We start from the raw sequence: 17,965 nt of genomic DNA on the forward strand, positions 1-17,965 counted from the left end.
GTAGTGAATAGACTGCAGGCGGTGCTGCAATTATATAGAAGCTGGACAACAGAGTCACATATTTACTAAGCTCAGACCTATGGAGAAGGAAGGATCGAAAAGCTGTGTTGCAGCAACATGGAGCCAAGAGCATGGAAAGGCCAGGAAGGGATGTCTGACCTCTTGTCAAAGGATAAAGTGGCCAGGAACTGGTTATCTATCTATAAAGAACAAGAACCGTGAGAAGTTGAATTCTCTCATGTTAAGGTACAGGGAAATAACACCTTCTTGCCCACTGAATTGCTGCGCACAGCCCCAACTTCCACTGCTATGCGGATGACACTCAGCTTGTTTTTAGGCTACCAGAGCCACCTCTTCTCCCTCTCTCATCTCTGTCTGTCCGCCATCCAGCAGTGGTGTCCCGCCAATGATCTCTGCCTTAATGTCAGTAAGACAGATATTCTCCTCATCGACATAGCCGCTCCCTCCTTTCCTGTCTCTCTCTGGCCGGTCACTCTTGGCCCTCTTCCTGCAACCACCTGTGAGGCTAAAAGCGTGATGAATATTTTGTTTTTAATGCATAATGATTGAGAGTTCGAGCAAACACCCGCCGAAGTCCGTTGTAACTCCCTGTTTTAGATAATTGATAATAAAACAGTTGGATGAGACTTTTTGCCAACTTCCTAAATCGGTCTTATTATTTGGTATAAGAGTTATTCTGCATCCCATCCATGTGTAGTGAAAAGCATCTAGGCACTTGCGTTCACCTACTGAACTACCTTGTGTATATTTAGAACTCATTCAAAGCGTGGAGGAAAATGCTGACCAGCCAGGACTCTCGAACTGAGTGAGCCAGCATGCTTGCAAGGGGTTAACTGCGATGGCCCTTCTTGAGACATAAACATCTAGTTTTGCAAGAAGACCTGCGCAGCCTTTAGGAGCCAGGCACAGCCTTCCTCCACCGCGCTTTGCGAGTCAGGTGCACTGATAACACAGGAATGTAGAAGGCGCTTCCCAAACAATGTACACAGAGCCTGTGTTACGCTCACCTGGACCCCACAGGGGTGTCGATCGGACCCGGACAGCTGCGGTCTCCGTCAACGTAATGCGTAGTGCAGAGATGACTGTCTGGACTGGCCCGCCTAGTCTTGTCTGCTGGACCCGAAGAAGTATTTTCCTGCCAGTGGAGACAGGGATTAGCCACCTGTGGATTTTAGTGATGGCCTCCCAACTGTTCTCGCTCTCCCCCACTAATCACCTCCGATATCCGATTAGTAACCTCACCTTCTGTTTGTAAAAGATGAGCTCTCCATCCTGCGTGTCTTGCAGGGGCGCGAAGATACCAGTTATTTCACTGGTTTGAAGGCGTTGGGAGAGTTCCGGTAAGCATTGACTCTGAAGTCCCAGGCGGGATTGGTAAGTATCAAGTTCAAAGAGTTCAATGTGCCCGATGTTCACTCTTGTCCCCTTCCTTCCTTAAGTTGCAACTGAGTTCGTGAGAAGAAGGTCTTGTAGCTGCTGCTGACGTACAGGTAAGAGTCTGTGTTACCCAACGCTGTCCGGTAACTATTGCATGCTTTAAAGTGTTGTTTTTCTCCCTCTTTACAGATGTGGGATATGAAGATATGGAGAATAATACCGCCGGTGGTAAATCAGGTAAGTCTATGGTGGTAAGAGGTATTTGTTGATTCCCTTGGATCACCTTGTTATTCTTGTGCCCCTAGGTGCCGGAGTACGGCGAAGAAATGATGGAGACAGTGCCGGATCGAAAGATGCTGTGAGAACTGGTGAGTATGGCGCCGTGCTGGAGCTGGCGAAGCGACGCGTGCAGGACTGATGTACTTTCCAGGTCGGGAGATGAAATGGATCCGGAATCAGGTGAGGAATTTGAAATAAGTTCGTTTTCTAACCCTGTCCTTTTCTTCCTCTTTATTCTAGGAGCTCCGGATTCGAGGCGGGCGTGGCAGAAGACTGGATGCTGGCTGCAGGCACGTGGGCGTGGCAGAAGACTGGATGCTGGCTGCAGGCACGGTGAGAGTCACGTTGCTGGATGCAGAATAACACGAAGCATGTGCTGCTGTTCGGGCGTGGTTTAAATAGCCTCCAAAGTAGTCCCAGGAAAGAAGTTCCCCAGGACCACACCCGAGTAAAAAATAGTCCCTGTAGTAAAATAGTCCCATCCAGGCCTCACGTTGGCTTGGATTTATTTGCAGCATGGTCTGCATGAGGTAAGTAATGTCTATGAGCCTGGCACCTATGGCGCCAGGACTGATTTTTATTAAGAGCCTGGTGCCTACGGCTCCAGGACTGAACCCAGACAGCCCCTTGCTGGGGCTGCTGAGGTTTTTGTAAATGTCTGGATGCCTGCTCCCGGGGCTGATGGGCTTGATCCGGATGCCCGGTGGTAGGCATCATGACAGCCTGAGAGCCAAGACTGGCAGTTTCTAGTTGGAACTTTCCAGGCGAAAACATGTTTTGCTGCATATAAGGTTGGGCATAGAAGATTCTTGAAGAGCTGGTACGCCAGAGTGATCGACGTGCAGCCCCTAATAAGAGATCTTTACCAGGGCCAGTTAGGTGGGGACTCTTCCTGGGCTGTTCGTGAGAAGCGTGCACGTAGGAAACAGCGCCTGGACAAACAGCCAGCACTAGAGGGCAGAGGCTCCTGCCATCACATTCTCTCTCATCTGCAGGCTTTCGGGGGCTAGGCCAGTCCCAGAGCAGTGCCGGGCACAGAGTGGCGTGGGTCCTGAGTGTGATTCTATCGTATCAGCATCAACGATTCCTAGGAGCGTAAGAGTAATTGCATATTCACCTGTGACTGATAATTTGTATTACTCAGCTTGCACTTTAATTCCCATATTATTGAAAACTGCTGCATGATTCTGATTAGTTTATGTAGTAAATAAATGCAAGTATAAAATCTTCAGAGTGAGTGGCTTTCTTCCAGACTGAGTTCATTATGTCTCGCATAGTTTCTTACTTGTGAGGGAAGGTGATTAGGAGTTATATTGCACCAATGGTTGGCCCGAGGGGGGTGCTGTTTCCCTTTTCACTACACCATGCATGACACGTTACTGATTTAAGGACCACCTGGGTTCATGTGGGAGCAGAGGAAGGTTAATAAAGACCCATTAACCTGTTAGAACTCCAGTGTTTCGGACCATTGGAAATTCCTCTGCCATATAGCCAGAAGATTGCAGGTTTCCTGTGCAGAGCAGTCAAATGGAAAACTTGCAAGAAAATTGAGAAGGGGTGCAGGATCCCTCTTTGACGGAATCCCTACCTGGTTTCCACAGGTGCTTTGCGGACGGAAGGCGAAAGTGGTCGATTGGAGGGGGAGACGATACCGCAGGCCTCTAGCTAAACAAGCGAATGGTGAGTAGACTGACGGGAATGGCAAATTAAAGGGATGGTGTTATGATCATTTAAAAAAGTAATGAGAGTAATGGGAGTAACTGGAAAAAATGGGTAAAGAGAGAGAGAGAGAGCTAGTTCTAAAGAGTCCTAACCCAAGGGGTTTAGAAGAGGTTGTTTCACACTCCAGTCAGAGTAAAATAGGCTGCGTGCAGGACAGGTCCGCATAAGGAAACAACCTAAACTCTGTGATCGAGTATTAAGTAGGGGCAAGAGGAATAAGGGTGATCACTTTAGTTTTTATGTGAAGAGTCAACTACTCTGTTTATGGGTTTATGTTGAAATAAGGTGTCGTAGAGTGACATGAATACTTGTGAAGAAATTGAGATAAAGTCTACAATTTATATCATCTGTCTAGAAAAGTGGTTGGTACCAATCCAGAGGTAGACATAGAAAATTTGAGAAATAGAGGTTTGGAGCAGCAATTGTTGGAGCGCGCTCATATTTATTATTTTCAAGAATTAAAAAGCAGCAAAAGTATTTTATAAACTCTGGTAAGAATTGACAGTCAATTGAGACTCATCACAATGGGAGCTATCACTCCCCTGATGCATTTATGTAAGACATTACCAAAGCACGTGCCCAAGCTCAAACAGTATAGTTTGGAAAGGGTGAAAGACACGGCAGATAAGATGTTCATGCCCTGGCCACAAGGGGGATCATGACCACATACGTGCACGCTGTGTACACAGGAAAGAAGCTTTGGAAAATGTACCAGGAAGAGAGGGCAGATCCACCACCCGAGGAGTGGATGCGTAATCAGTATAAGGAGGAAGGTGTCGAGCCCTCAGCTCGCCTTACATCACCAGAAGTAAAAGGCAACAATACGGAAGAAATACCTATTTTCTCATCTGCTGAGGTGCTCATGAATTAGGCTGCTGCAGCTGTGAGGATTTCGAGTTCAAAAACCCTCGGCTATCGCGAAGCGTTGCAATGTGTCCGGAAGTGTTTCTATGTTTGACACAGAGAGGCAGGGGGTCTACCAGACATTGGGCGCACAACACTGGTGCATGTTGTCGAGCCCTTAATGCTAACTTTGTACATACAGCAGCAAAGTTAGTGAAAGACTTTTCATTCTTATTGGAACTGTAATCTAGACAACGCCCGGTGTGTTCATTTTAGCAAAGTGGTGCCGACCTGCTGTTACATCTGTTTGCCAAGCTGTGAGCCTGCGTTGAATATCTGCTGTTTTGATACTGTTTCAAGTCCGTGCTTCAGCTCTTGGGGCACGTAGTGTTTCTCTTCCTGCTGCAACGTGCTGCTACCGCCCTCAGAAGTGGGTAGTCGATGAAGGGCTACTTTGGCCAGAAACGGCCTCCCGGTGGGAAGTCAGTCACTACATTAAAGGAGGGATTCTCTTTTAAACTATGCCAGGCAAAGTAGTTAACAAAGGCTGCAATTACAGCTTGAGAAAAGGAAAGCCATATGGGTAAGCGGGCACCCGCAGGGTAGCGGCACCTCATGAAGCCACCGAGGCTGCCAATAAACCCAAAACCTCTGCGGAAGGGCCAGCATTATCCTGTGAACTGCCAAAAGCATCAACACTTGGCAAAATAACCGCCTACTACGTGCCTGATCATGAGGGCCCCATTTCTGTTAATACCCGGAAAGAGGGTGAGCTACTGCTTGGGATAAATATCAGGGGATCTAATTCAGACTTTGGTGATATTGATAATAATTCCCTATTGGCACTTTTGTTACACACTGCAGGGTACGGCGGCGCCGGCAGCATGCCTAGAGAATATTCCCCAGCCGAGAAGTATTGAGACTCTGTGTTCCGCTAATAAGGAGATCCTGACTTTGGTACACCCCGTCCCCATTCCGACTCATGGGTTGGGGCGGCTTCTATCTGCCACTCCCAATCTTTACCGGGACTTTAGTACGGGGGAAGCATCTCGACAAAATGGGACCAATAGCAGCGTGGGAACGGATGTGGCTGACACAACCAAGACTTCGACAGGTGTGATCCACTTTGCGGTCAAAATGCTCCTTACACTCTACTGGGTTATTCTAGATGAGTTTCAGAAACAAGGCAAGGGTATCATATCTATCGATCAGAGGCTCCAAGGATTGTGGGCAAAGAGTCCAGGCACAATAAAATTGGTGCCTGCTGGAACCAGTGCCCCCACTAATGTGTATAATAGCCAGTCTAAATTCAATGTCTTCGCGATTTCCTGGTGGTTGAAGCATCAAACAGGGACCTTTCCATCTTCATGACTAGGAAGGAAAGGCGACTATTGAAATGTGCAATGAAACGGGCGGGCTATGATTCCTAATAAAAGCCCCAAAGCGTCTGTTCTTCCACTAATTGAGGCACTTAATTAAGCGTCTATTTCTGACCAGCCAAAAAAATCCTAAAATAGTAAGAAAAAAAATTACCAGGCGACAGAAGCAGTTATGCAGGTCTGCTGGTACCTTAACTAGTTGGCTGGTTGGCGATGGTGCCATTGTGATGACGGAGGCAACAGCCAGTGAAGTAGTTCCTTCCCTGGAAGTTGAGAATGAACCCGTGCAGGTGGTCGCTCATGGGACCGCCATTAGTCCTGTGCTTAATCAGTAGCTGCCGGAAAATACCCACAAATGTTCACGATTGGGCGAGGCGCATGGACATTCACTGAGAAATTGACAAATAGTTTGGACCTTCTGTCACTGTTAAAAAAGGTTCTGGCCCGGAGAGTCCTATCTACCAGTGATGGTGGCTTCGTGGAGCCTGAGAAAACTAACAAGGGCAATCATTCAAAAGTCCGCTGTTTTTATCCTGAAGTGCCATTACTCATTCGTGCCCATTAGGCTTCCATTCTTAGCGTTGGATACGTGGTTGATTGTCCATCCCATGTTTGTCAACCGGTTAGACCTGTGCCAACCCAACCAAGGCAGTCTGTAAAAGCCAATTGTTTAGTACCAGCTAAAGCTGGATTGCCAAACTTGTCTGTGTACTCTGCTGACAATGCTTTGTGGTGGGAATGGTTGGAATACTAGAGGCTATAAACATTTCTTGGCAGACAATGGGTCTCTCCCACTTTTACTTAAACACAATATAATTTTTCTCCAAGAGACATGGCTTACCTCAACAATTCAGATGGATGGGTATCTTCTATTTCATGAATTGACTGAACAGGGTATGAAAGGACGGCCCTATGGCAGTGTAATAATTGGCGTACAACAAAAATGCTGTACATCTAGTTGGCGACTGCCATCCAATAATGAACATGCTATGGCATTTGAGGTTTTCGTTAAGAGTGAAGGGGTGTCTGTGGCTATGCTGCTGATCAATGTCTGTGCACCTCCTGATGTAACTGATCTAGATAATTTGCATGACGTTATTGCCTGGACATCTATCCTGGGCCTTGATTTCATTTTATTGGGGGTGGGGGGACTTGAATTCAGGATGCAGGAACCCCGACAACTGTGCAAACTACAGGAATGTAAACTCAGACAGTATTGTGGTTAAGAAGCACGGGAACAAAACGGGTGTGCAATGGGTGAAATATGTCAAGGAATGAGAAGTGATTATGGTAAATGGCAGAGTAACAAGGGACCATCCAGGGTAGTGTACCTGGCGCATGTGGAAAAAGGAAACAACTCTGGATTACTTCTTCGGAAGTAACATATCCGCAGAACTGGTACAGTCTCTTGAGGGGCACAGCACAGAGTATAGTGACCATTCCATCATAGTGTTGACACTATCTATGCCAGGGGCACACATAAGGGATGGAGGGGGAGTGGTAGCTAATCATGTAGGTAACGCCCTGGATGGACCAAGGGAAACATTGGATTTGCATCCAGATTGGTTAGACACATCTCTACCTTTGAGCTCACAGACTTCTCACAATCTTGTCTCGTGAGGATAGCTCAGCGGCAATGTGCTCACCTTGGAAGCAAATGACACAGAGCAACACAGGTTCGAGCCCCGGGTCCGTGCTGAGAAACCTCTGGGTATTAAGCGTGTTATAAATAACTAATCATATCAATGAAATGGATGGGCGTCTAAAACAGCTAGCATCCGATGTGGGCACGCTGGGGCGTCCTACCATTTACCTGAAGCACTCAAATATTTTGATATTGAAATCTGTGATGCCAAAAGACAAATGAGAAGGGACATTAGAAAAGCCAAAGCGATGGGGGTTCACTGGGGGTTGTGGAAACCAAGATCAGGAAGATAAAAATGGTATACAGATCATGGCTAAAAATGCTTGATGGCAACAAATGTTTGCTGCGCTATGCAGTAAGGAGCCGCAGTCATTATGGCAGAAGTTTACGACCACAAAGGGGGATGAAAGGAAGCACTCAGTTAATCCCATCAGTAAGTTAGGGTGGCTTTAACATCTTTAACATTTCACGGGCCCCCAATTAATGTGATAGGATGCAGTGGGTCTGAGCACATCTGGCCAGTACATATAAATGTGGAAGAGATATACTCTGCCATCAACCACCTAAAAGGTTCTAGGGCTCCTGGACCAACATGGTGCTAAAGGCGGATCCCAAGCAATGGTCAAAAGTGTTAAAAACATTCTTTGACAAAGTTTGCAGGGACACTAACATACCTGGGTCTTTGCAACAAGTTACACTACTTACCGTATACCAAAAAGGTGATAGAAATCTACCAGCTAAATATAGATTGCTTTCACTCTTAGACGTGACTGGCAAATTGTTTGCTTCCTTTGTACTGGTTGCACAGCAAAATTGGGTGACCGGGGAAAACACTCTAGATCCACAGCAGACAGGTTTCTGCCCTGTTTCCGCTACCACCCATAACATCAGGTTTCTGGATAAACTGATTCAGGAGGCCGCTGACAGGGGTAACACAGCCTTGCATCTGATCTGTTTCTATTTTAGTGCGGCCTTTAATCTTGTCAATTGTACCATCTTGTGGCAGAAACTGAGATGGTTGGGTTGCCCTGACTGGCTGCTAGGTCTCCTAATTAGTTTACACACAAATACAGGGGTGTGTGTGTGACCTAATAATGCAGGTGCTTTATCGGACCTCATGAGGAGCAACAGGGGAGTCAAGCAAGGTTGTGTGTTAGCTCCCCTGTTGTTTAACTTTTACTTGGCGAATCTTCCATCACGACTGAATTCGAACAGTTACCCAGCAAGAGTTGGATCCAGATTAATTACCAGGATGCTCTACGCGGACAACCTGGTCCTTATGGACAGATCTGTTGGGGGAATACGAGAAAAGTTCACTGACCTCATGGATTATGCCAACGCAAATGACATTCAAATTAATATGAGCAAAACCAAAGCCATGGTTATTGCCGGGCATAAAATAAATTGTGTTGTCCTGGGATGCGAACTTGGGAAATATTGAATACATAGAGAGTTATTCATATTTGGGTTTGAATCTGAGGGATAAGGGGGATTACCTTACCGGGCGGAAGTTATCAAAGTGGGGGAAAAAAAGCAAAGTCCACCAACTGATGCTTCTGATAAACACATCTTCGAAGCAAACTTTGGGTTAATCAATTGGGGGAATCCTCAAGCTTTATAAGTAGAGTTTCTGCCACACTATTTTATACACGTTAGAGGCCCTGGTTATGAGGGACCTGAAATTGCTCAACATTTTGGAGGGTGCCTTTTGGAGGAGAATACTGAATTTGGGGCCCTCCACCCCAATGGAATGCATACGCTTGAAGTTGGGTCTGGTTTCACACAGTAGCCAGATGTGGATCCGAAGAGGGACGATGTATATTAAATCTAGAACTACAACCCCATGTCCTCTGTTGGGTATGTTAGCCAGCAACTATGATACAGAGTCTATGGGTAAGAGCAGAAAACCAGCCTTTGTAAAGTTGAATGAATATTTTTTTGCCAGTTTTGCAGAGTTAAATGAAGAATTTTTCACCCGTATTGACTGGTCCCCAGGTTTTGAAATGTGTTCCAGCTTTGATATCATTAAGAATAGATAAAAGAGTAAAGTAAAGCAATGGGATAGGACCAAAAACTATGAACATCTGAACACTGCAGAATTATAAGTATGTGACTAGCGTCTCTCATATATATCTTAGAATGCAACCATACTTACTCCAGAGTTCCAGCCCGGCGGTTCAAAGCGTAATGCTTCGACAGCGCACTAATCTATTTCCGTTGCTGGTGATAAAAGGTGCTTATACCAAGATACCTATCAAGCACAGAATATGTTGTATATGTAGTTTGCAGAATAAATTAGAAATGGCACAGCATGTTTTCACTGAGTGTATTAGGCTGGGACCTACCTATATGTGCATGCCGGGGCAGTTTGTGAGCGTTATGATTCCATCAAGACGGTTCCGTTTTGGAACTACTGTCTAAATACAGATTTTTAATCAGTTCATGTTGCATTGTATTGCCTGTGGCAACAAATTAAGAAGCACTTTAATGACTAATGGAGCATTCTATATGAAGAACTGCACATTTGAATGTTTGCTTACAGGACTGTTCGTTTTTAACATAGATCGCATTTGATATTTTGTACTCTGTGTTTTTATCCCACTGATGAATTTCAGTGATGCATTTTAAAAATTGTTGTTTTATCTATTTGTTTATGGAGAGAATTTTATCAGTGGAGTAATGATTGCTGTTGATTGTTGAATTCTATGTGATTTATGTGTTCCTACTCTTTTAGGGGGAGAGTAGGGAAAGTCCTTGGGATCAGTGCCAATCTGTTAATCTTAACAACTGTCATAGAGAAGGATCATGACTTATGCGTGCTGTAAGACTGGAAACCATATACTGAGAAAGGTAAGTCTCCAATGGACTAGACAACAGCAACATACGTCTTTCCCTTATCTAATCTTCACGGAGACCAAGCCAGAGGTCACACTGTATATGGATATGGAGCAGATGCAAAACAGTGGTCAAATCTGGAATGCAGGCAGAAAGCAGCATGGAAAGAAATAACTTGATAAAGGATAGGCAGAGAAACAAAGTACAAAGCAGAGACTGTGGACAGTGGCTGAAGACGGAAGCTATAAACACTCTAACTTAGAATGCACCCAGGAATGTTGGCACAGGGGAAATCATGGGCCATGCATCCGAGCAGGTATCTGATCTAGCGAGGAAGCAGGCAAGGAAAGCCTCCACACAGGAACTTGGAATGATAGCGTACTAGGAATATCAGGAAATACAATGCACTAGTCACAGATAAAATGGGTGGTGTCCGGTAAAAGGATAGAGAAAAAGAGATCGAATGCCATTTTTTTCGAAACTAAAAGGACAAAAAAAAAAGTCTCAAATGCTTTTATTTATATATTTTTTAATACTTTTTAGTTTAGTGTGCAAAAAAAGTTTTTTTAAAAAGGAAAATGAGGGGTTGGGTGGAACGCCCCATAAAAAAAAAGCATTCGAAACTTTTTTCTTCTGCACTTTTGGTGTCGAAAAAAAGGCATTTGATCCTTTTGTTTTAGATACTTTCACTTATAACCAAGATGGGTCACTGCCAACTCAGCGAATACGTGGTTCCAGGATACTCAGTGCACTAGTTACAGACAGCCAGAAGGGCTGAAGAGGAAGGGCCGAAATCTACTCCTGCCCCCTTCTCCCCAGACACATGAACAGAAGATGAGCAGAAAGGATAATGAGCGCACTCACCAATTTGCACCAGTCCTCAGTGCGCCCATGGGTGACAACTATGCTGAAAGATACCCACCTCACCAACACTGCAACCTAAAAGTAACACAAACCTTGCCCAGAGTGGATGAAGAGCTTCTGGGTGCCAGTAGAGACACTTCAGGTGACAGTGCTGGCTAAAAGCGCTAAGAAGACATGCTACGTTAGCCTCAATGCAGCAATACTGCCATGCAGAATCTACAAAACATAAGAATTCCTGTTTAAAGGCTTGCAGATATTCACTTGAATTAACCCCATGAAAAAGCAAAAGCATTGAGCCATCTAACAGCGATATAACTAACTAACCTATGCATTATCAAGTGGCACAGTGTAAGCCAAGCCCAGCTTCAGGACATTACAGCTAAATACACTAGTCTCACTGAAGTCCAGTGGCGGTGGACGGTGCGAATCACAGGAATGCACCTTGCAAGTCCAGGCGCTCAGCCAAAGTTTTGTACTGAGATATCATTCCCCGTGATGAACCATGGTGAACTCTGGCAGACAAGCATTTTTAATTCTTCATGAATACGAGTAATTCAGAGCACAGAAAGCCCAGAGCACGGTGTCAACATGTTTTCTCTGGGAACAAAGGACATTTCTCAAAATCCAGACATCATTTGAAACATAATTGTAACACGAATGCCTGCATTTTGCATTTAAAAGCGAGTGCATTAAAAAAGCAGTGGTGATTCACACATATTTAAGAGTCAGTTACTTTTATGGGGAAAATACACATTTCGAGTTGGAGCAGAGTTTGTCTCAGGCTTGCAGACCTCAGCTCTGGCCAATCACCACTCAAGACCCCAGAGGCAGAGAGCCTTGCTCAGCTAAACCAATGGGAAGGATTTCACAATGCAACATTTTAAAATTAGGTAATTGGGAAAACAGCCAGGCCAGCCCCCTGACAACATAGGACCAATTAACAGGGTTTCTATAAGGGAACTATATGTGGGCAATCACTCAGCAACCAATCTCAGGATGAGATAGGTTTCTGAGAGCCAGCCCAATTTGTGATGTCAGTATGGTGCTGTTGTGTTACAAAACTGGCTTGCAAGCCAGTCACTCTGAGGGAGGTACTTGGATTTCTGTTCTTGCACAAATCCCTGTGTGTTCTTGGCCAATAAAACACAGTCTGAAACGTGCTTCTTGCCTGGGCTCCTGCTGCATTCATTTTGGCAAAGAAGTGAGGTGTTGATCCTCCCAGGAGTTCTGATTCCAGGAGAAGCCTCACACCTTCATGGGGATCCACTTCTACCCAACAGGGCACTGAAAAGTCAGCAAATACGTCGGTCCCTGAAACAGTGCACATACAGCAGGTACTTATCTATGGATATGTAGGATTATTTAGCGTGTTTTTGGAGTGCAGCGCCACTACATGGGATCAATTTATAGCGTGTTTTTGGAGTGCAGCACCACTGCATGAGATCAATGTATTGCTATAATGAGGTACAGCAAGCCATGTGTTGCCGGTGTAACATATGGATATGTAAATGAAGACAGGCTACTCAGTCAAAAACACAGCAATTTTTTTTTCACATTTAAAAATGCATTTATTATTATTATTTTTTTCTCTCACCTGAAATGCCTCTGTTGCAGGAAACACATTAGAGGATTAATGAACTAATATAATTAACAGTACTAACATGATTCTAATCAAATAACATCATAATGTGTTCTCCAGTGCAAAAGGAGGTAGAAAAGACAGGCTCTGAAAGTCATTTTAAACGTGCACTTGGATTCATTTTTTTTTCTCTGTTCACTGTGTTAGCTGAATGCGAAATCTGCATGCCAGGAAATGAGTAGATACAGTTTCTAAACCATATGAGCCAAGCCATTGTTGAAAGAGGAGGATAGATTATTGTGTATTTTGATTGGTGACACGTCACCTTGGGGGCTGTAACGGAGGTTTCCTGAAGAATCTCGGGGAGAGAGAAAGGCGGTGGACATTTTTACACAGCTTGGGTGAGAAGCCTTAGGGGAGTTGCTGTGGGGCTGCCTGATTGAGGAGCGTCGCTCCAGTGTACTGCTGACCTTCACAGGCTGGAGATTCCAGTCAATTGGCACCGCTTTGAGGACCAAAGAGTGCAGATTGGAACTGCATGTCCTCGCCGGGTGCTTCAAAGGGAAGCCCCGAGCCATTTAAAGAAAGCGACCTGTCCAGAGAGTTCGCGTGCTGATCTGCTACAATTTTGCTGGTAATTATCTTACACAAAGTGAGAATAAGGAGGGAATACATTGATCTCATGCAGTGGTGCTGCACTCCCAAAAACACGCTATAAATTTGTCCCATGTAGTGGTGCTGCACTCCAAAAACACGCTAAATAATCCTACATATCAACTCCTTTTTCTGAGAATTTTGGCCATGGTCCAAGCCACAATTGGAAGAAATCTAACTTGCTCCCAGGTTTCCCAATTAAATCTTTCCACTTCTATTATACCCAGGTTACTAACCGTAATGTTGTTCTTTCTTAGATTCATTTTCACTACGTGTTTCTCTTTATGATTCAATAAGAATTCTAGGTCCGGGTCTATTGGAAATGCATCCCTTTGAAAAAATTCAATATTTTCTACTTGGCTTTCCCAAATGTCATTCGTAACAAGAAATAATGTTAACCCTCCAATCGACACAATTGTATCCTTTGTAACCTGTAAGTAAAAGACATTATATTTCACCTGTTTAACCACATATGTTCCATGATTTAAGTGTACTACTGTCAGGTTTTTTAAACAGGTGCTGATCAACCATTTACTTTTGATCATTTTAGCCTGTGTTAATTCTTCACTCCCCATATTGCTAATGATCACTTCACATCCTTCTGATATACTTGGGTCAGATTTCAAACCACAAATAGCGTCTGTAGCATCAGGAACAAACGGTTTACCTGGGCACATATAATTTTGTTCTTTAAATTTGACACACGTTTCCAAGTTTGGTATCAAGTAAACTTCAGGCTCCCATCACTGAAATGCCACCACTTCTGGAGTCTTAATCTTAATAAATTTGTCCTCTTGCCAACAAAACCCACATTGTGTACCCACTTGGTTTGATAAATAAGTTCAGGAGCTACATATGGGATGCATAGCAAGAATCCAATTTCCAGCCTTTCCAAGTCCACATATAATGGCATTGCATTACCCATTTCAAATGCAATTTTTACCTGTATCACATCAATCTCCCTCCTAGTCAACCTTTCTATCATTTGATGAATAATATCCTGTGAAACAAAGTACAATGGTATATGTCCTTGAATCAATTGTGAAATTGCAGTTTGAACTTCTCTCATATAATTCGTTAATAGTCTATCAACAGGACTCATTATATTCAAAATCTCACTAAGAGTTCTGTCATGCTTAATAATCAGCTTGGTTGCCCGTTGCATCACATCCGCTTGTTCGTTCAATATGATTGCAGTTTCATTTATGAACCTTACTTGTTCATCCAATCCCCCTCTAGTCCCATCTGATGTTTTTTGTATTATTTCTAGGTCAACACTCAGTTGTTGTGCTTTAGTACTCAGCGTCCCTACTGAAATGGCATTGGCTGTTGATATCGTGGTACCTATTATGGCTCCAACTATAGACATTACCAATGAGATTGGAAGCATCACTGCACCTCTTTTTCCTCTCCTCTTCTTAATGTCTGCTGAATTCACAATTGTTTTCTCCAATTGCATCAATATATCTCTTATTGACTGCTTAGTGTCCTCTTTTCTTATTTCCAGCCACTCTGTAGTCTGCTCAGCTTTAATTCCAGTGTTGTTAAAATGTTTTTCTATCAAAATATCAGGATTCAATGGTATATAAATGTTCTGGAAAATCATCCTTCTATCACTCATGATGAATCCTGCTGCTTCTTCTACCGCAATACCAGATGCTGGTCCAGGTTCAATGACAACCTGTGCTTCTGATTTTTTGAAGTTCTCTCCGAACATCAACATAATTATCCATATTGTCGGCGTCATCTTCAATGCTGATCGCTTTGCAGCCTTGATCTTCGCCCCCTTCAAGGGCTTTTCCGGAATCCGTCCACGTGGGCTCCAGGACTCCATCATCTCCCGTGTCCTCTGGTCCCGTGTCCTCCAAGTACAAATATGTTAATATTCTAAATCAAATAGAAAAGAAACAAATTAAGTACATAGCACAATACTAACTTCACCCTTTTGCCAAGAATAAAACATGCTTAATAAAATATTTCGCCCTTTTTCCTCTTGCTTTCTGAAATTAAATATAGGTTAAAGAGAAAACAAACATACATAAAACAGCATTCAATATTTGATAAATGTTCATTTTGCACACCAATTCCATACATTTTAGCTTCCATTTTATATATATATATATATATATATATATATATATATATATATATGTATATATATATATATATATATATATATTACAGTGTTTATGTGCCATTATCATAATCAACCATCTATATTTTACTTCTCTGCCACTACTATTGACTAGACCCATTTACTTTATCTTTTTATGTTCAAGAGGCTTTATCTGTTTCTACACGCTCAAGTTGTTTAATCTCATGTTTGGGGTGACATGGTTTAATTTGATTCACGTGAACACACTGTTCTGTTGCTGTTTCACCTTCAGTCTTCAAAATTTTATAGACCACAGGAGAGACCTTATCTATAAATGGCCCCTGCCAGGCTGCTAGAAATTTGGAATTTTTCTGTTTACCTTTTTCCAAAATGTAATTTATACACCTGATCACCCACACAATATTCCTTTACTGACGTCTTTTTATCCTAATATGACTTTGCACTGTCAGCAGCTCTTTCTAAATTTTACTGTACAAAAGCAAATGCATGTTGTAAATGCTTCCTCAGTTCATCAATGTATTCATGAACTGTGGATGCGCTCACAAGTGTTTGCTCATGTGTCCTGTATAGCAGGTGTTGTGGTAACACCATTTTCCTACCTGTTAAAACTTCATGAGGGCTAATACCTGTTGCTTTGACAGGAGTTGATCTGATTGCCATCAGAACCAAAGGTAAGCGTAAATACCAGCTGGAACCTGCTTCTGCCACGAATTTCTTTAAAATGTCCACAACAGACCTATTGCTTCGTTCAATTCCACCTGAAGAAGCCGCCCGACATGCGATATGTAGCTTTCTCTTCACACCCAATATTTGCCATACCTTACTCATTAGAGCACTTGTAAAATGACTTCCTCTGTCTGATTCTATTCTTTGTGGCAACCCAAATCTTGAAAACACATGGTTCACCAGCAATGTGGCTGCTGTTTGCGCACTACAATCTGGTGCAGGAATACACTCAATCCACTTCGACATCAAACATACCACATTTAAAATATAACGGTTTCCCCTACTCGACCTCTTTAAAGGCCCTACATAGTCTATTTGCAAATCTGACCATGGAAGAGTTAGGCCTCTTTTCATTAATGGAGCTCTATGCATTGGTGAAGCAGGTTTAAATTGGGCACATACTAGACATCCTCTAGTATATAATTCTACATCTTGGGACATATGAGGCCAATAAGCATAATCTTTTAGTATTTCCATTGTTTTCTGTGAGCCTCTGTGGTGTGCAGTTATAGCATCATGCGCATGGTGTAGCATTAACCCTCTGAATTAAAGGGGTCCCACCCACTGTATTTGTCCTGTTATGGACTCTATAATCATGAGTCCATCTTGTAGTCTTATTTGTTTTTTATTCTTTAATAGCACCCTCAACTCTTCTTTTCCCATACAATCATTTTCTGTTAAAGGGTTTTGTTCAGGATCTATCAAATGATTATAATAGATTCCCAAAATTCGATCATTCTTTTGTGCCTCAATCAGATCTTGGTCTGGTGTATCATAACTCCACTGTACCACTGGTTGATCTGTCTCCTTTGGTGCTTTTGAACCTGTTACTGCATCAATTTGTATTTCATCCAGTAAATTATCTATTGGTAGCAATTCTCCCATCGCAGCCCCAATTTTAGCCAGGTGATCTGCCTTATCATTTCCCTCCTTATCCTCTCCTGGAGTTTTTAAATGCCCACGAATTTTCCTCCAGTATATTGTTAAATCATTTTCTGACACCAATTTGTCTATGGCTTGTATCATTTTTCCATGTTTAAGTGGCTTTTTATTGTATGTAATCATGCCTCTCGCTTTCCAGCCAGGTAAATATTCCACAAAGCTATTTTGTGCATAATCAGAATCAGTCACCAGGACAATTTCACTGAATTTATTATCAACTGCAGTAGCAATTGCTTTATAAATGGCTGCCAATTCCGCTACCTGACTGCTCCTAGCACCAATTCTCATCCCTATACTCGGGATACCTTCACACTTCAACCAGACATTCCCTATTCCTGACACTAATTGTTTATCACTGTCATTTTCAATGTGAAAGGCACAACCATCAACATATACAGTTGGCAGATCCTTGCATGTTTTTTCATCAAAAGCTTTGTGTGGTGATTGTTCAAATTCCTGCAAATTAGGTTCCACTTCCATTTCATTTGATACTGGTTCAGCTGCACAGTCATGTAAATCTGCTAAACCTTGAGCAATTGGGCTTTTTTTTTATTTTGGCCATATCTCACTTCTACAGGAAAACCTTGTAATGCCAGCGTCCATGAAGTGATTCTGGATTGTGCTAGATTACCTGACCTAATTCTTTTACTCTCTAAAAACTGCAAAGGTTGATGATTTGTCTAAATAATCACCATTTCTCCCTGAACAATGGGGCGGAAAGGTTGTAGCGCCACCACAGTGGTTAATAGGGCCTTTTCACATTCATTGAATTTAATTTCAACTTGGGAAAATACCTTACTTGCATATGCAATGGTGTTGTGATTCAAATCATGTTTTTGTGATAACACTGCTGACATACAATATTCAGAGAAACCTATTTCTATAAAGAAATCCCTGTCCTTTATGGGATATGCTAAACATGGTGCCTTTACAAGACATTCCTTTAATTTAGCCACTGCCTCAGACTGCTCTTTTTCCCATTT

This window comes from Ambystoma mexicanum, chromosome 11 (genome assembly GCF_040938575.1).
Source record: "Ambystoma mexicanum isolate Mex_15411 chromosome 11, UKY_AmexF1_1, whole genome shotgun sequence".
In the NCBI taxonomy this organism is placed as follows: Eukaryota; Metazoa; Chordata; class Amphibia; order Caudata; family Ambystomatidae; genus Ambystoma; species Ambystoma mexicanum.